At 38.2% G+C, this 21,049-nt stretch overlaps 1 long non-coding RNA gene across 1 annotated transcript in view; it reads left to right on the top strand.

The window, feature by feature from the left end:
- The window catches only part of LOC143687871 (uncharacterized), a 107,637-nt gene that overhangs the window by 85,503 nt on the left and 1,085 nt on the right, over positions 1 to 21,049 (top strand). The gene's annotated exons all lie outside the window — the stretch shown is intronic.

Here is a 21,049-nt window from a genome sequence, read left to right as displayed (position 1 = left end):
GAAAACCTTTCCTAAATGACAAACAACTGACATGTAAATAAACATTAGGAGCACAATTGATTTATCTTTTGGAGATTAATGTAGAAATACTCCTTACCAGCATCTCTGTTGTTGCTCAGATGCGGCCTCAGTCTCTCTAAACCCAACTCTGCAAGTGGGATCATTGCCCTCCTCCTTACGTGGGACAGGACATGCAGGGGTGAAAGTCTCCTTGGAGATGTGGGAGATAACTACCAGGGATGAATCCAGACCTGGCACCATGGGATCAACAATTACATCCTGATCAAAGAGGGGGAAAGAAGTGTAATTAATAAAGTATCAGTGGCAGAGAGAGTTCAAACAGTACTAAAAATAGAGTAGAGAGGCTACTCTGGAGGTTGCTCTTACATAAGCTTCAGGTAGACCTTATTAGCTATCATAACCTGCCAACCCCCAACCAGGACCATCCCAGACAATCCTAAAGAACACCTAAGGAAACATATAAGATTCCACAAGTGTTCCAGGCACTAGAGTAACTTTCCTGAAACCTACAACCTCCAGATGGGTCCCTGGTCCCAGATAAGTCCTGAAACCTAGCCCAGCCTCTCTGGAACATCCTACAGTTCCATCTCCCTACCCCATATTAGTGACAGACCATTCCAATAGCGAAGATTTAGAATTGCCATAGCCCAAATAACCCCAAAGAGAGGTAAGGGAAGATCAAAGGTAATGGTGGAATTATACATAGAAGATAAGACTTAACAAATGAATATGAATGCTGAATCATTAAATTGATATCTCTTTTAGTCTCCAGTATTTTAGAGAAGCTAGAAGTAAAAACTTAAAATTGTGAAACTATAACCCATGTCAAAGTTTGAAATATGTTCTACAACTAATTGTGGGCTGTGCTTTGAAATTTATAGCTTTTTTTGTATGTATGTTATTGTTCACTAAAAAAGAAGGAAAAAAAGTTGATTGTCATGATAAAAAAAGTGTTTAAGCCCTCTAGCCTCCTATTTTCTGGAGCAGCTAGAAAGAAAAATATGAGAGGATCGTATGGTAGCCCATGACAAACTCTGGGATCTGTCTTGTAATCACTTGTTGAAGAGTGCTTTGAAAACTATTGCTTTTTTATTTCTTTGCTTTGTATTTATGTTATCCTACACAATAAAAAAAGTTAAAAAAGAAAAGAAAAAGAAATACTCCTTACCAAGTTCTGGACAATTGCAAAGTATAGAAAACATTTACTTATCTAAAAATGGACAGACGTATTTATAATTATTATTATTTTCTAGACATAGTAGCAATTTACTTCATAAAAATAAATATGTTCTGATCTGGCAGAAATTTTTGGTAACTGGGAAGAATCGTAACTGGGGAGATTAACGGGGCATCTCTCCTGCTGCCTAAAATGAGTGCAGTATGAGGCGGTTCTCCTGATTCCCTCAGGGATTTCTGCTAAAAAGTTTTTTTCTCTAGGTTGGCTCTGTTCTCTTGTTGTGAATCAGGTAAGAAATGGCAAAGACCATTTGGCACTGAAGAAATACCTACAGCCCTATTTTCAATACTCCAGTATGGAGGCAGGCTGAGGGGCTGTAGTGTTCCAAACTCTAACTCATTCCTAGCCCCAGGGTCATGGGCTTCTAACCCCAAGCTCTTTGTCATCAGGTCCTAAGGATATAGACTCCCACCCTGTTTTTGTTCTGTTTGGCTGAGCTGTTGTTGGTTATCCCAGATTGCATTTAGCATATCATCTTAAAGGCCAGATGAGGAGAAAATGACAAATGCCCCAGCATTTATTAATCCGGATAAGAAGCAGAGTTCCCAGCGTTTACAATTTATAACTGGACTTTGAATCCTCTTCCACATGGGGAGATGAATCCTACATGAGATGACTCAAAAGGGAAGTAAATTTATCTAAAAACGTAAAGACAAATGCAAAACAGAATATGAACAAGGTAGGACGATATGTTGTTCAAAAAGGGATCCTGGTTCCCCAACAACATTTTTAAAATGCATATATTTTCTTAAAAATTGCACTGCTCGCTCTTCAGTGCCCCCATTCCCCAATCTTGACTTCTTTCTCCTTTTGTCTTTTTCCATTTTCTCTTCCCATTTCTCCCATCGAACCCAATCCTGCATCCCAGAAAACACCCCTTTGCTCTCATTATTTCCAGCATCTATCCCTTGAGCAACATGTTTTCACTTCTTCATTTATACCAAGGCATAAGATCTTTCCACATTACTTTTCCCAAGAAATTTTTTCATAAAAGGGAATACAGAAAAAGAGCAATACTGTCTTAAAGGAATGAATCATTAATAGTAAAAGTTTTAGGACTCCATAGGCAAACTTTTGGAAAGGAGTATGTTCCTTTTCCACAATCTATATAATGTTCCTGCTGGGTAAAGACCTAGTTTGCCTCCCCACTAGGCCAATCTCCCTAGACATACTAGTTTGGCTAGCTTAGATCAACAATAGGAAAACTGAGCCAAGAATGGTGGGCTTCCCATTATGACACCATTATTTTCATCAACCACTCATTGAATAGTGTCATCTGTGCCTGTAGGAGTTGTTCCTTGCCATAGTGATATATTCCTCATCTAATAGCATGATCTATTCTCCTATTTCTGGTATCAAGTCAGCTGAGCAATCAACAAGTTTTATTTAACAATGGGCATTGCAGTTACTGTAAAAACTTTGGTGGGAAGTTTTTCCTTTTGTCAAAGTGGACTGAGGCTCTGGTTGTCATCATTCACACGCCTGTTGCTTCCCTGGTCAGGAAGCTCATCTCTGACTGGTTTATGGTGTCATAGCCATTAGAATGCTTTGCTATTAATGATGTACAGTGAAAGTGCTTGCACATGTTCATTTCACTGGGTCCACCACAATATTGAGAGATAAGTAGAAAGGTATTATTATACTCATTCTACAAATGAGAAAAATGGGACACAGAGGTTGTGACATCATGAAGTTCATTTCACGCCTCAGGTCACCTGAGTATTTATACTAGCATGCCCTTCAATACTGCCCAGCCACCTTGCCAAAATAACCCACCTTCCACAGATTTTCTCTGAGTTAAAATAATTGAACACTTTTAGATTTGCTGAACTGAGCATTAATTTCTTATGATTATTAGAAATTAATACTGGAGAAAATATTTCTGGCTGTCTAGGTACAATTAGGCAAAGTAATGATACAGACAACTACAGTGTTTACATACAGAAAGGAGGCAGATGTGCAGGGATAAAAATTCACTAATTTCTACTGAGACGCTATGCCTTATGCTGCAACCTTCACATACATTGCCTGAATCATCATTGCATTATTATTCCCAGATAAAGTAACTAATGTTTAGAATGTTTTTTATCCAAAGCCAGACAACCAAAAGGTAACAAACCCAAGATGAGAACTATCTGTCTGACTTAATATACTTGAATTTCATCAGCAAAGGAGGGATTCTTTTCATTAGTCTGGTAGGCTAATTTGAGTTTATACATAGGCCAGGTTTATGTTCTATAACTTGAGGGGGTGGTAAAGTCCTTCATTAAATATCATCACCATCCCCTATCCCACTAACATGACAACAGAAAAGCCTTCTTTATGGTTACTGTTAAAATGCTAGTGCTATCCTAGCTCTGGGTGGTTAGGATTCAGAGCAAAAATTGATGGTGGTAGATGGGGGGGGGTGGTGGAGAGGATGACAACAATCTGCGAATAAACATGTACAAAGAGCCTGTTACCAAGATCAGGAACTTCGCAATGCCCAAGCTGGCTGGGCACCTCCGTGGATAGCTCAAAAAAGAAAGAGAATGGACATGGGGAAAGGTGGTTCAGGGAGAGGGACATCCAAGGGATAAGGAGGTACGTAGAGGCATAGGGCATGCTGGGAGCAAACCAATGCAAAAACAAGTTATAGTTCCATCATAGGAAGATTGGCTAGCTGTCAAGGTCTTTGCCTCCCACGTCCCCAATGAGCACATTTTTTTGTTTTTCCAAAGCCACATTTAGAAGCAGATTTCTTCTAGCCTCCTTCAGTCATCACAGTGGAGACAGGGAACAACCCCCAAATTATTTGAGCCTCTTCAAAGAAACAAACGGTTGTGTTGAAGTGTCACTGACTGGCACTGATGTAAAAGTAATGTCTTTGTAAAAATCCATGCTGAATGATGTTCTTGCTTTATCCACCTATTCATTGAGTGGCTACTGACATTTTAGATTCATGACAAGGAAACCCCCTGACTTCAGGAGAAATTTTTTTTTTTTAAAAGCAACCATAACACAGTGAGGTAAGAATGGTTTAGAAGAGTAGTGAGCCCTTAAAGGCCCTTTCTGATAACAATATCTAAACTGTACTGTGACTTCTTCCAAACACCCAAACTGGGGAAAAATTAGTAATGGTCAAAGGAAGACCATTTCATCTTAACAATAGCATAACTAACAAATAGTATTATATTAAACAGTGCTGTTGTCAGGCTACATGTGGTGTATATTTTAAGTATTTAATCTACATATGCTCTCAATGGTCTCTGCTCTCCTGGTATTTTGCCTCCACCAGTCACTTTTAAGGATGGCTACATCCTAGCCTATAAGGAAGTTTTAGTTTAAATGTTTATTACCAGACAGTGTATTTTCCTAAACAGAGTAACTGTGTGTTTGATCCAGTGGTTTCCAAATTGAATTTTGCAGAGCCTTAGGGTTTTGCGGTAGTTCCTCAGAGGCTAAGTGCAGTAAGAGAGAAACCAGGTGGGAAATTGATTCTATTGTATCCTTTTCTTCAACCTACCCACTTCTTGTCCTATAATCAGATACTCTATCGAGTGGTTTAAGAGAGGAGTAAGGCAAAACCAGTAAGACATGAACCTGAATACTCTCCTGGCTTCCAGGTGATTCCCATTTCCCTGTGGGAAACACCTGAATTTGACCTGTAACTTTAAATTGCCATGGTATCAGAGCCACTTCAGTTTCCATGGCACCACTTATCAAAGGTAGCGTAGATGGATCACTGGTTTTGTCTGTACATGATTTTTCTTATATAAAAAGTAAGCAAACAATGAGATCTGAAAAGGGGCTAAAACCATCAAAGAAGAAAAGCATCTGAACCTGTACTAAAGACTATGCTTTCTAGGACAAGAAGCATGGCTAAAAATTGTAGAGGTGAGTGAACATGAGCTTCAGTGGGATGTCCTCCATATATTAGGGAAGAGAGAGAGTTGGGACAGCATCTCTTTAGCCTACTCACTGGCCCCAACTCAATATACTTCCATTTCACTAATTACCCAGGTTTTCTTCAGAAATAATTGAAATTTTTAATACTTTAGGGGTTGGTATTGTGACAAATGGGGCAGATTAGAAGTTAGATTCAATTGACATCACCAAATTGACCTCCACCAGGGTCCTTCAACAAACAAATGTTTTTGAGTTTGTTTGTTTGACTAGCTAATATGGTTTGATCCAGCCTCTCCCAGGCTCTTCAGCTCCTCTATTAGACACACCATCCTCACTTTCAGAACATACTTTCTTACAATTTACTCAAGCCCCATAATCCACTAGAAAAATCTCCTAAAGAGAAAAGCCCTCATCCTTCTTGTTAACCACTGTATCCCCTACCTCTTGACAGTACTTGGCACATATTAGTGGTTTAATATATATTAGCTAGATGAATGAACAAATAAGCAGAGTAAGCACTTTTCCCCCTTATTTTGCATTTAGAACAGAAGAATATCTCTTCACATAATTTTTTTTGTATACTCAAACACAGTAATTCAAGATACCTACAAGCATCCTCTTCTCCAGACTAAATCTCTCTAGGGCCTGTCACCTTTATTTCAAATTGTCTTTGCAAACCTTTTAGCCTCATTTGGAGTTCTTTTCTATGCTCTCTCCAGGTTCTCTGGACCAAGGCTAGATAAAATTTTATAATAAAGTTCTGACTCATTCAAAGGTTGATAGAAGGATTATCTCATAAACACCTTAGGTAATCCTACTATTTTTATACCTCCAAGAAATCTTAGTCACCACTACTGCACTGAGGCCTGGTTTGTCTTGATTTGCCCTGAACTCTTCCCATCTGAATGTACACCAACTAGCCACTTCCAATTTTACTGGGACCTGCCTTTTTCCACTTCTTCGGTATCTATCTCAGCCTGGCTTCCCTCTTGCATTTTCTAGCTTATCAAGCCTATAAGCCAGGAGCCAGTCAGGATAACAGAATCCCCCCTCCATTTTTAAGAGAGAGAAATTAATATAAGGAATTGATTAAACAAGACTGGGGGACTCAAAAGGCACAAGGTAACACTGAAGTAATAAAAAGATAAGAACCACATTAAGCAATTACCACCCCTAGGGTAAGGGAAACCAGCAGAAGAGGGTGAGATTAAGAGAACCTAGTAGTTTGGAAGGGGAGCCCTGCAGAGATGAGCTCAAACCTCAGGAAGAGGAGCTAGCTTCTCATGCTGCGATATATAAATAAAACAAAACCAAAACAAACTATGGCTGCCAGAGTGAAGAACAGTATCTGGGGCGATGCTGACAGAAAGAGGAAGCAAATAAGAATGGGCAAGTACCTTTTTCCTCCTCCAGCCTTTCCTCTCTCTCTAGTGCCCCCTATTAGCAGATCCAGCAGGCAAAGGAAAAATGTGCTATGCAGGTTCCCAGTCCCAGATGCCCATGGCAGAGCACAGAAGGATAGGTTTGAAGATGAGATGCAATGCCTTAATAACAGACTTACTAAGGTTTTCCTAATTCTCTTCTGAAACAGACACCATTGATATCCCACCCCACACCTCTTCTGCCCTCCTCTGCTTCCAGCTGCAGTGAAGAGTCTCGTGCACAGTAATAGCCTCACACCTCAAATGTCTATGCATTTGAGCTTATGTGAGCACAAGTTTGTAAATTTTCCCTGCCTGGTGTTTTCTCTACTCCAGAGGAGCTTGCTCAGCCAGTGCATAGAGCTGGGGATGATCCTCAAGCAGAGGCCAGAATAATTCCCAGCTCCTCACATTACACAGTGAGACAGTTCTTAGTCTTGGCATTTATAGAGTTTCTCCCAAGGATTAAGCTCTGGTCTTCCAGAGGGGTAACCTGACCATTGATGCATACTTTTCCCCCTTCCTCTTCTCACTGGTGCCACTCCTTAACCTGCATTTCCTGAGATCACCTCCCAAAAATCCACTTGCACCCAAGTCCTCATCTCAGAGTCTACTTTGTGGGGAACCCAACCAAGACATCCTTCTGTAGTTTGGCCAGTGACCCTTTTTTGCCTGTAGCTCAGTGTCATCAGCAGAAGTAATAAGCATATATTCTGAGTACTGAATTCTATAGCTTTCCTCTGTCTCGGGTTTTCTCCACTTTAGAGGAGCTTGCTCAGCCAGAGCACAGGGCATCTGGAAGTGCTGGGGATGAACCTCAAGTATTCAACAATATTCTGCTTGCTAGACTCTTGTGGGAAATTTTAAGGTTCATGGATTTTGTGACTTTACTGGCTTTATTTAATAATTTAAGCCTGTATGAAGTTATTATTTCTGATTCTAGCTACTTCTCTAATGTTAGCTCATTGATACATTAGTTCAGAGGCACAATCTAGGACAACCCAAGAGAGTAGATAGTCTAAGTATCACCATGCTTGACTAGAATTTGTCTAGTCAAGAAATAACAGATATGATAAAAAATGGAGACATTCTGTAACAATCTCTATGCTTTCCCTCCCAATCTTACTACCTTGATATTTATTTGTTTTATGCCAGCTCCTCAGTGGTCATCCCATCACTGCCCCCTTATGTAGATCATTATCTACAAATGTGTGTATGTATCTTCACATGCTCTGTATTAACTCATGATCAAGATTCCAGGATTTTTTTAATGGAATGAGCCTGTGTCTGCAAACTGGTTAAATTTGTCCCTTAGATGACCACTCCTTGCCATTCCTCTACATATTTGTTTTTTGCAATCCACACTATATTTCTTCCACTTCATGAAAATAATTCTGTGCATCGGAAGCAAAAGCCTCCCTTTTCAAAGCCTGACACTTTAACAGTGTGAAGTGGATACTAGAAAAAGTAGACAGTCTTAGGCAACTTTAATAGAATTGTTTTTAGACAAGAGAAGTATTACTAGTCCTCCTCATCTCTGAGCTGGAAAGATGTGTCTTCACTAATACTTTTCATATCTGGCACCACATTTGAGTGTCACAGTTGAACAGTCACCAAGGCCAGGTATCTGGCAAGCATGTCAAGTATAAGGAATGGAGGAAACAATTAGGAGTGTTCTAATCTAGAGGGGAAAAAAAGAGAGGATGGAGAGACAAAGACAGGCCATTCTCAAGTATCAAGGGGAAAGTCAGGTGACATCATCAACATGGCAATGTAAGATCTTGCCTCAGAAATTCAGCAAATAAAAGGACAAATCTCATTTTCTCAGAACTTTAGAGGAAGGTAGACTAGATAAGGATCCACAAATGCTGAATTGAAGAAAGAGAAAAATATCAGGTAGTAAACATTCATCCCAGACTGACTAGTCCTCTCTCCTCCCCCACACTTGGTTCCATGCAGCTTGGGAAGTGCCCAGAGGCAGTGACTAGGATCCCTTCCACTTCCCACCAGGAATACAAACTATAAATTCTCTCACAACAGTGAGACACATCCCCACCTATATATCCAGACACAGAGACCCAAACCCACAGGGACCCATGGCAGGATATAAGCTGCTGGGGAGGGTGGAATACAAAAGGTCAGCAAGGAAGAACTTCCAAAATGGAAGATTATGGAGGGAACTGCGAAACCTAGTTCTTCCCCAAAAGCAGCAAGTAGCCAGGCAGAAATTGTCCAAAGCAATGGTTTGGGGACCTGGGAGACAGAGGAGGACATTTCAATGCCCAGGTTGGTGTGGAAAAAGGGGCTGAGGAAACATGGACAAAGACTGTAATTCTGGTGGTGGCTTCTAGCACCCACGCCCCATTCTTGAGGGAAGCAGAAGGCCTAATCCCTGCCTAGGGGAAAACTGAAGCTTAGAGCGGCTGTAGGAGTCCTCCACCCTAAGTACAGAGAGGGACACAGCCCAAAACTGAGCCAGATATTTGCAGGAGAAGTGAGATCCCTACAGTTTCAGCTCTGTTGTGTCCAACACTTACTAAATACTCTGAGGATGAATAAGTAACTGAAGCATGCCACCTACTGGGATGGCTGGAAAGTGCAGGGGAAAAAATCAGGGCTTTTCAGAGCTTCTCCAGACCCTAACCCAGGCTCATCAGAGCTGGTCTATACCCCCTGCATGAGTACCCAGCCCTAACTTGTTGGGAAATACTGACAATCCAACTGTCAAAGCAGTGTCCTAATACAAACTCAGGCAACAACTATATCCTAGTTAAGAGGGAGAAAACAACCTTCAGATAGACCCATCAAAATAATCAAATGACCAGTTATCAGCAAAAAAGCTGATACAAAAAAGCATACAAAAACACAAGAAGATGTGTCCCCATCAAAGGAGAAAATTTAAAAAGTCATAGGAGACACAGAATTTGGAACAACTAATCAAAGATGTTCAAACAAATCTAAATTCAAAGAAATGAAGGAAAATATTCATTAAGAGGTAAAGGATATTAAGAAGACCCTAAGAAAGCATAAAAAGGAATTTGGAAGAATACATAGAAAAGTAACAGACACTATGGAAATGAAAGCCACTGCAAATGAAATTTAAAATATAATAGAGACAGAGAACAGCAGGTGTTGAGGAGGCAGAAGAAAGGGTCAGTAAGTTAGAAAAGAGGAACCAAATTTGAACAGACAAAAGAATAAATGGAAAAATTTGAGGAGGGTCTCAGGGAAGTTATTGACACCACAAAGCTTACAAATATGTGCATTATGGGTGTCCCAGAAGGCAAAGAGAAGGAAAAAGGGTCAGGAAGAATATTCAAGGAAATAATGGCTGAAAATTTCCCAACCCTTATAAAAAACATAATTATGCAAATCCAAGAAGCCCAACATATTCTAAACAGAATAAATCCAAATAGACCCACTCCAAGACACATATTAATCAGTCTGTCAAATGCCAAAGAGAAGGAGAAAATTCTGAAAGCAGCAAGAGAAAAGTGATTCGATTCACCACATACAAGGGAAGCCAAATAAGATTAAGTCTGATTTCTCATCAGACACCATGAAGGAAGAAGATAGGGTACAAAATATTGAGGATAGAAAAACTGCCCCCCAAGAATTCTCTATCCAGCAAAGCTATCCTTCAAAAATAAGAAGAGAGTTTAAAATATTCACAGGTAAACAGAGGCTGAGAGATTTTATTATCAAGAGATCTGCCGGAGAAGAATGACTAAAGGGAATTCTACCAGCTGAAAAGAAGACAGGACAGAGAGGCCTGGAGGAGGGTACAGAAATGAAGATTTTGGAGGAACCATGAAGAGAATGATGGAGAAGTCCTGGAGGGTTTGAAGAGACTGTTGGTGTAAATGGAACTACTACCAATCTTGACAAAGGAGGACACAAAAGGGAGAGATTGGAGTTTGCAGAGTGAGAACCATGGAAGTTCGGGTCTGAAGCCAAGAAAAGAATAAAAAGAGAAGATAAAATAGATCTGACAAATAAGAGCCAAAGAATAAAATAGTTATAGTAAGTACGGCCTTTACAGTAATAACACTGAATGTTAATGGATTAGATTCTCCAATCAAAAGACTCAGATTGACAGAATATATTTTAAAATATGAGAAATCTATGGTCTGTTTACAAGAGACTCATTTCGGGCCCCAAAATACAAAAAGACTGAAAGTGAAAGGATGGGGAAAGACATTCCATGCAAACAGTAACCAAAAAAAAAAAAGCTGGAGTAGCTATATTAATAACAGACAAAATACACTTTAAATGCAAAAATATTTTAGGAGACAAATGAAACTAAATATTAATAAACAGGGTAAATTGACAGGAGGAAATAACAATCATAAATATTTGTGCATCTAATCGGGTGCCCCAAAGTATATGAAGCAAATACTGGCTGGGGAGTAACAGATGTCTCTATAATAATACTGGAAGACTGCAACATACCACACTCTCCAGTAGATAAAACATCTAAATGGAGGATCATTAAGGAAACAAAGAATGTAGATACCATGATAAATGAACTAGACCTAACTGACAAACATAGAACACTGCCTCCAAACACAGCAGGATATACATTCTTCTCAAGCACGCATAGTACAGTCTCCAGGGAATATCACATGCTGGCGCCTAACACAGGTCTTAATTGTGTTAGTTAGATGGAGTTGTCAACTTGGCCAGGTGAGCATACCTACTCTTGTTGCTGCGGACATAAGCCAATGGTACGTGAACCTCATCTGTTGCTAATTACATCTGCAGTTGGCTAGGAGGCATGTCTGTTACAATGAGTGACATTTGACTTAATTGGCTGGTGCTTAAATGAGAGATTGCAATGTAGCACAGCCTAAGCAGCTCGGCATTCCTCATCTCAGCACTCGCAGCTCAGCCCAGGTCTTTGGAGATGCAGAAAAAAGTCATCCCAGGGAAAGTTGTTGGAACCCAGGGGCCTGGAGAAAAGACCAGCAGAGACTATTCTGTGCCTTCCACGTAAGAAAGAACCTCAGTGGAAAGTTAGCTGCCTTTTCTCTGAAGAACCAACAAAATAAATCCCCTTTTATTAAAAGCCAATCCATCTCTGGTGTGTTGCATTCCAGCAGCTAGCAAACTAGAACATTAATAAATATTAAAAGACTGATCATAATGGAATGAAGGTGGAAATAAATAATAACCAGAGAATCTGAAAGTTTGCACATATAAAGAGGTTATTGACACCACAAAGCTTACAAACATGTGCATTATGGGTGTCCCAGAAGGTGAAGAGAAGGGAAAAGGATCAGGAAGAATATTCAAGGAAATAATGGCTGAAAAATTCCCAACCCTTATAAAAAAAACATAATTATGCAAATCCAAGAAGCCAAACATATTCTAAAGAGAATAAATCCAAATAAACCTACTCCAAGACACAATCTTGTGTCTTGCTCCTAAACAATCCATGGGTCAGAGAAGAAATTTCAAGAGATATCAGTAAATATCTCAACACCATTAAAAACAAAACACAACGTATCAAAACTTTTGGGATGTAGCAAAGGAAGAGCAGAGAGGAAATTTATAGCCCTAAAACAGGAAAATTGTAACAATCATTCCAGGAAGAATTAATACCATCCCTGCTCAAAATCTTCCAAAAAATTGAAGAGGGAACACTGCAACTCATTCTATGAAACCAACATCATCCTAATACTAAAACAAGATAAAAATACTACATGAATAGAAAATTGCAGAACAATTCCTCTAGTGAGTATAGATACAAAAATCCTCACCAAAATACCTGCAAATCAAATCCAACAGCACAATTAAGGAATATATACCATGACCAAATGGGTTTTATTCCAGCTATGCAAGGGTGGTTCAACCCAAGAAACTCAATTAATGTAATACAGCACAATAACAAATAAAAAAGTAAAAACCACATGATCATCTTGATTGATGCAGAAAAAGCATTTGATGAAATTCAGCATCATTTATTGATAAAAACATTTTGAAAAGTAGGAATCAAAGGAAACTTCTTCAACATGATAAAGGGCATATATGAAAAACCCACAGCTAACATCAGACTCAATGCTGAAAGACTGAAAGCTTTTCCTCTAGGATTGGGAACAAGACAAGGATGCCCAGTGTCACTATTGTTATTCAACATCACCCTAGAAGCTCTGGCCAAAGCAATTAGGCAAGAAAAAGAAATAAAAGGTATCTTAAACAGCAAGGAAGAAATAAAACTTTCACAGTTGCAAATGACATGACCCTATATTTAGAAAATCCTGTAAAAAAACAGAACAGAACAACTTGAGCTAATAAATGAGTTCAGCAAAGTGGCAGGATACAAGATCAACGTGCAAAAATCAGTAGTGTTTTTATACAGTAGTAATGAGCTATCCAAGGAGGTAATCAAGAAAAAAAAACCCATTTACAATAGCAACGGAAAGAATCAAATATCTAGGAACTTAACCAAAGTTGTAAAGGACCTTTACACAGAGAACTACAAAACATTGCTAAAAGGAGTTGGGACAGAACAATCTCTTCAATAAGTGGTGTTGGGAGAATAGGATATCCCTATCCAAAATAATGAAAGAGAACCCCTAGCTCACTCCCTGTAAAAAATAAACTCAAAATGGATCAAAAACCTAAGTATAAGAATGAGTAGCATAAAAATCCTAGGAGAAAATGTAAGATCTTCAAGATCTATTGATAGGTGGCAGTTTCTTAGACCTTATACCCAAAGCACAACAATGAAAGAAAAAATAAATTAATAGGGACCTCCTCAAAACTGAATACTTCTGTGCTTCAATGTACTTTGTCAAAAGGGTGAAAAGGCAGCCAACTTAGTGGGAGAAAATATTTGGCAACTACATATCTGATAAGAGTTTGATATTCAAAATATGTAAAATCCTACAACGCAACAATAAAAAGACAACCCAATTAAAAAATGGGCTAAAGACATAAATAGACATTTTTCCAAAGAGGAAAATGGCTAAAAAGCACATGAAAAGATGCTCAGCTTCACTAGCTATTAGGAAAATGCAAATCAAAACCACAATGAGGTATCATTTCACACCTATTAGAATGCCCGCTATTAAACAAACGGGAAACCACAAGCGTTAGAGGATGTGGAGAAACAGCAATGCTTACTCACTGCTGGTGGGAATGTAAAATGGTAAGCTGCTGTGGAAGACTGTTTTCTGGTTCCTCAGAAAGCTAATTATAGAGCTGTCCCAGGACCCTGCAATCCCACTGCTTTGTACATACACAGAACATCTGAAAGCAGGGACGTTAACAGACATTTGTACACCACTGTTTATAGCAGCATTATTCATGATTGCCAAAAGGTGGAAACAAACCAAGCATCCATCAATCGATACAAAATGTGTTATACACCTATGATTGAATGTTATTCAGTAGTAGAAAGGAATGAATTCCTAAAGCACATGGCAGCATGGATGAACCATGAGTACATTATGTTAAGTGAAATAAGTAAGATACAAAAGAACAAATATTGTATGATCTCACTAATATATATATGAACTAATTATAATATGTAAACTCACAGAGAGAAAATCTTGAATATAGGTTACCAGGATATAGAATAAGGCTAAAGAATGGGGAGCAGTTGCTTAATGTTTGCAGAATTTTTAACTAGGTCAAACTAAAAAATTTGGAAATGGATAGAGGTGATGGCAGCACATTATTGTGAATATAATTGACAGTGCTGAATTGTGGGTGAGTGTGGTGGAAAGGGGAAGTTTAGAGTCATGAATGTCACCAGAAGGAAAGCTGGAGGTTAAAACTTGAGAATGTATAACACAGTGAATCTTATGGTGGATGATAACTCTGATTCAACTGTACAAATATAAAAAAGTTCTTTCATGAACTAGAACAAATGCATGACACTATTACAAGGAGTTAATAATAGAGGGGTATATGGGAAAAATCTACCTCTGCAAACTATGAACTATAGTTAATAGTAATATCTTAATATTCTCTCATCAACATTAACAAATGTACCACACCAACACTAGGGTCAATATTAAGGGAGAACAGGGATGTGGGATACCTGAGGTTTTCTTTTTTATTTTTATTTCTTTTTCTGGAGTAATGAAAATGTTTTAAAATTGATCATGGTGATGAGTGCAAATTGATGAGACTAGGAGTCATTGGTTGTATACTTTGGATAGATTGTATAGTGTGTGACTATAGCTCATTAAAATTGCATTTAAAAAAAAATGTCAAGGGAAGGGAATTGTGCTAAGTGACTCCAAAGATCAGAACCAAGACCAGAAGTTAGAGGGAGAGATTCCGGCACTCAGCATAAGAAAGAATTGTCCAGCAGCTCAAGCTGCCTAGAAATGGAACAACAAGATTTCAGGCAGATGCTGCCTAGATTAGCCTCTAGAGTTCTTAATGGGTTAGACTTTTTTTTCAGATGAGCTTCTACAATCCCACCTCTCCCTCTAATGATATCTAAGTCTGTTCAGTTCACTTTATAAAATCTAATCTTCACCAACCTTATTAGTTGTTGCCTAAAATCTTATTCTATTTTAAGGTCTTGAACAATGATTATGTGTTTAATTTTCTTAGTAGTTTTTAGCTTCAGAGTAAAGTTGTAGGATTATTACCTTTCCAAAAACATTTAAATAGTAACACATTAGTTTCCTTCTATTTTCAGTGTCTCATCCAAATTCTCTTGAAATCTCAAAGTTAACTAGTAGGGCTAACAGTTGTCCAAAGCTTACAGTTTATTGAAACATATTTTCTAATATGACAGATAGGATCTCATAGAGTTTAAATGATTTTGAACTATAATATTGAAACTTTGCCATAAGGAATTTGGAGGAAGAAGGGTTGAGATGGTGGCTTTGTTGAAAGTTTTCTGAAATGTTTGTGTATCTTTCTCTTGGTAAAAGAATCTAGCCAGTAGAGTAAAACTTTAAGGATACTGACATCTCTCAGAATCCGTACTACAACTAGCAATGCTAACTAGTCAGGACCAGAGGTTGCAAAACAGATTTAGGTGTTACGAGGGCTTATCGAATTTAGAATATACTGCTTGTCTTTCAATATTTGACATTTGCCTCTTTATTTAAAGTAGGGGATAAGGAAAATGGAGAAACTTGACCCATAAATTTTATGGGTGTATTGTGTTCCTATTAATGGAAATTCTACTCTATACACAAGACATTATTCTTTATGTTCAAAGTTGAAGGTAGGTGTCATAATCTGTGTGTATTGAAATACCCACACATATACTGCCCATTGGTTTTGTAATAATGGTTACCATCAGAGCAGAACAAATCACAAAGTGAATATCAATCTGCTATTTTTTTTTGCTTCCTCTTTTACATTTTCTCCCTGCAGTAATGACCTTCATCTGTTGCCCAGTGCCCTTCCATTCTAGAAAAGCCTGAGCCATGTTCTGAGTCTCAATCACTGTGTTCTCTACTTGGAGCATTGATACATGATGCCTTAAGTCATGTTGTGGAAAAGAAGTCTCAGGTGGGAAATTCAGGCATCAGAGAGCAAAAGGGAGAGGAATCTGTTTTAGGATGGAAGAATGAAAATTGATGCCCCTGACATCACACTGTCGTTTTGCAAATCGGTTTCAGGGACCCCCTACTAAGGGCTTCCCAGCATTCCAATAATATTCTCTATTTCCTGCTGGCTGAGAATCCTACTCAGTTAACTGCAAGGTCACTCTTTTGAAGTCCAGTTTCGTTTAGTCTCTGCTCTTGATGAATGGATGTGTTTGAATGAACAGAATGTTCTGTCCCACCACTAAAGATAAAGTGTATAGATAGCATTTTTAAAGGCTAGTGAGCACAGACCCTACCAACAAAGACATTTCATTTCATTTGCTTTAATTTTGGCTATTTTAATGCACATTGGTGGTTCGAATCTATAAATGTTCTATGAGATAATGCAATTGTGCTAAAAACAACTTTCCAGTTTTATAAATTTGAGAAATTAATCACATTAAAATAGTCTTGAGATAGCTCTCTGTGGGATTCGATCCAAGTAGTCAACAAGATCTTAGCCTTTTAGATGGTAAAGTGCCTGAACCCTTTCCCTGACACAGTCACTCTGGTCGCAGGGCAGTGTGGCTCGTCAAAGCGAGTCAGCTCAGTGGGGCTGTCACAGTGGCTTGAATAATATAACATTAATATTGTTACTTTGAACAAATTCAAGATAAAATGGCAGCTGTATTGACATTTAAATGTCTTCTTATAATAGTTTTGACTTTTAGAAATATCCAGGAGTTGCTGACCAAAGAAGATAAAATATTTTCCCTTATCAATATAATAGAAGAAAATATAAAGCCATTGTTTTGTTGCATTTCTTTGATTACTTAAGAGGATTGAGATATTTTCAGGATTTTATTGACCATGTTTGTTTGTTTTTTTTATCCTTTTGTGCATTGCCTTCTTCTGTCTCCCAACTCTTCTTAATGATTCATGTCTTTTATATAGAAAGCCTCTTTTATGTAGGAAGGCCCTTTCACATATGTTTCATCAACTTACCAGTTTTGTACGGCAAGCATTTTATTTTTCCAAAATAAAAAATACCTTTATTGTTTCCATAAAATATAAAAAGTATACATTTATTACAAAAAAAAGAGGATGAGGATTAAACATACAAAATATTATAAAGAAGAGGACAAAAAGCTCCCAAGATAACAGGGAAAACTGCATTAAACATGTTGGTAAAAACTCTTCCAGATGATTTTGTATGAATTATAATTTTACATAAACATTATTATATATAATGCATATAGTGTATATATATATATACACACACATACTATATATATATATAATGTATATAGTGTTATGCTAATAATCTCTATTCACAAATAATCTCTATATTACAAATCATTTTGCCATGCCAATGAAAATAGATATGTCATCGTTTTTTATGATTACCAATTATGCTAGTTTAAAGGAGTACTAGATCACTGTAATATATCCCTTTTATTAGGCTTTTAAGTTGTTAAACTTTTTTGGCTGTATTACAAACAATGAATGGACAATTTTAAGCATGCATTTTTGTACAGTTCTGATATTTGCCTTTAAATAAATTCCCAGAAGTGGGATTGCTAGGCCAATTTTATATTTTGATGCATTTTATGAAAATATATTCTCAAAATTTTGTACCAAAAAATACTCTCACCCACCATATGGGATAATGTCCTTTTCCTCATACTTTCTTCAACCCTAAATTTTGTCAATCTTTTAGTTCACTCTAAAAACAAAGAAATTATCAAAGCAAAATTTTTTCTTCCAGTTCTGGATGTCGGAAGTGCTAAAAAAGTCAAGAGTGCTGCTTTCCTTCTGGAAACTTCAGAGAATAATCTGTTTCCTTGACTTTTCCAGCTTCTAGAGGGCATCTACATTCCTTGGCTCATGGCTCCTGTTCTAGTTTGCTAGCTGCTGGAATGCAATATACTAGAAACAGAATGGCTTTTAAAAAGGGGAATTTAATGAGTTGCTAGTTTACAGTTCTAAGGCCAAGAAAATGTCCCAATTAAAACAAGTCTAAAGAAATGTCCAATCAAAGGCATCTAGGGAAAGATACCTTGGTTCAAGAAGGCCGATGAAGTTCAGGGTTTCTCTCTCAAGTGAGAAGGCACATGGTGAACACAGTCAGGGCTTCTCTCTCAGCTGGAAGGGCACATGGCAACAAGCTCCCCGGGAGGTGTCTTCCTTCTTCATCTCCAAAGGTCGCTGACTGGTGGACTCTCTGCTTTGTAGTGTTGCTCTCTCTGAATCTCTCTGAATCTCTCATTCTCCAAAATGTTTCCTCTTTTATAGGACTTCAGAAACTAATCAAGGCCCACTCAGATTGGTGGAGACATGTCATCCCCTAATCCAGTTTAACAACCATTCTTGACTAAATCACATCAACCAGGGAGATGATCTCATTACAATTTCATATATACAGTATTGAATAAGGATTATTCTACCTTTAAGAAATGGGATTTATATCAAAACATGGCTTTTCTTAGGGGACATATATCCTTTCAAACCAGCACAGCTCCTTATTTCATGTTCAAAGCCAGTCGTATAGCATCTTCAAATTGCCTTCTCTCTCTGACCTCTGCTCCCATTATCACATTTCCTTCTTATGTTAACACTCTTAACTCTTTCTTATAAGGACTCTTGTGATTACATTGGACCCACTTGGATAAATCCAGGATAATCTTTCCATTTTACAATCCTAAACTTAATCACATTTACAAAGTCCCATTTTCCATGTACAGTAGCATACTCACAGATTTCAGGGATCAAGATGTGGACAACATTTGGGGGAGGGGAATTATTCCACCTACCATATAGAACAGGGCCACCATTATGATGACGGTTTTTAAGTATCCTGTCTGTGCTGGTTTGAAGCTGTTATATACCACAGAAAAGGCCATGTTCTTTTAATCCATTCCTGTAGGTGTGGGCGTATTGTGGGTGGGCCGTTTGATTAGGTTGCTTCAATTGAGATGTAACCCACCCAATTCAAGGTGGGTCTTCATCTTTTACTGTAGTCATTCATGAGAGGATGAAAGACAGAGGAGCCAAGAGAACTCAGAGAGAGAAACACCGAGAGAGGGGGCTTAGAGAGAAATGTCCTGGAGATGCTAAGAGAGGTTCCATAGACACTCAGAGAGAAAGTAACTTTAATCAGAAGCTGAAAGCAATGGAACCCAGGAGTAAAGGACCAGCAGATGCTGGCTACGTGCCTTCACATGTGACAGAGGTATCCTAGATATCAGTGGCTTTCTTTAGAGTCCTGGTATCATCATATTAATGGCTTAATTGGGATATTTTCACACCCTAACAAGTATAAATTGTAAGTTAATGTGCTCATTTGAAACGATGTATGCCCCTAGAAAAGCCATGTTTTAATCAAAATTCCATTTCATAAAGGTAGAATAATCCCTATTCAATACTGTATATTTGAAACTGTAATCAGATCATCTCCCTGGATGAAGTGATTTAGTCAAGAGTGGTTGTTAAGCTGGATTGGGTCACGACATATCTCCACCCATTTCAGTGGGTCTTGATTGGTTTATTGGAGTCCTATAAAAGAGGAAACGTTTTGGAGAAAAGAGATTCAGAGAGAGCAACACCACAAAACAGAGAGTCCAAGATCCAGCGACCTTTGGAGATGACAAGGGAGAACGCTTCCCGGGGAGCATCATGAAGTCAAAGGTCAGGAGAGAAGGCTAGCAGATGAGGCCGTGTTTGCCATGTGCCCTTCCAGCTGAGAGAAAAACTCTTTGTTTGCCATGTGCCCGTCCACTTGAGAAAGAAACCATGAACTTCATTGGCCTTCTTGAACCAAGGTATCTTTCCATGGATGCCTTTGAATGGACGTTTCTATAGACTTGTTTTAACTGGAACATTTTCTTGGCCTTAGAACTGTAAACTAGCAACTTATTAAATTCCCCTTTTTAAAAGCCATTCTGTTTCTGGTATATTGCATTCCAGCAACTAGCAAACTAGAACAGTTAATAAACCCCCATTGTAAAAGCCAACCCATTTCTGGTATATTGCATTCCAGTAGCTTTAGCAAACCCAAACATTACTTATTCTCATGAACTTATTATTCAAGATAAGTCATTTATTCAAGATTCAACAATGATTATATATTAGGACTTTATAGGATGTCATACATTTAAAATGATTCCTGTTATTTTTTTCTTCCTCAGAAGCAAAGAGTTACGTTAATCACATTCTTCAATTTATAACATACCATCTCTGATGGTTAATAGCATGTGTCAACTTGGCTAGGCTATGGTGTCTGGTTGTTTGGTCAAGTTCTGGCCAAAGCACTGGTCAAGCACTGGCCTGCTTGCTAAGATGAGGATATTTTGTAGATGGTATTTGCATCTACAATCAGTTAATTGCATCTATAAGCAACAGAAGAGATCTTGCAAAATAGGTAATCTCCTCGTCCTTTCAGTAGGACGTCTTAGAAACCAAGAAATGAAGATTTCAGAGGTCAGAAGAATCTCTACCTCAACTTCAACATTGGCTCTTGCCAGAATTTCCGGTCGACCAGCATCCCCTAGGGAATTCAGACTAAGGACTTCAACACTGGAGTTTTTAGTTTGTGGCTGCCCTACAGAGTTCAGATTTGCCACCCTCCCAGGGTCATGAGAGCCAATTCCTTACAATAAATTCCTTTACATATATTCTGTTGGCTCTGTTTCACTGATAAGCCTGACTAATACACTATCACCACTTGTTCTTACAGTGCCCATCTCTTGTTTTATTTTTCCATTCACTTCCTTTTCTCCCCATCCACCAATCTCTGGAATAGAAAACCATCCTATATGTACCATTTTGTTGATGTATGTTCTTTAAAAAGTGCATTGTTTGCATGTATTTTAAAATGTATAAAATTTTGCCGCAGGTCTTTTATAGTCTGTTACTCTTTTCACCCAGAATCATATTTTAAGACCTATCCTTGTTGCTGTATATATCTGACAGATATT

Source organism: Tamandua tetradactyla, chromosome 1 (genome assembly GCF_023851605.1).
Source record: "Tamandua tetradactyla isolate mTamTet1 chromosome 1, mTamTet1.pri, whole genome shotgun sequence".
NCBI classification, from domain to species: Eukaryota; Metazoa; Chordata; class Mammalia; order Pilosa; family Myrmecophagidae; genus Tamandua; species Tamandua tetradactyla.
The sequence above is the reverse complement of the archived record's forward strand: the minus strand, read 5'-3'. Positions and strand labels throughout refer to the sequence as shown.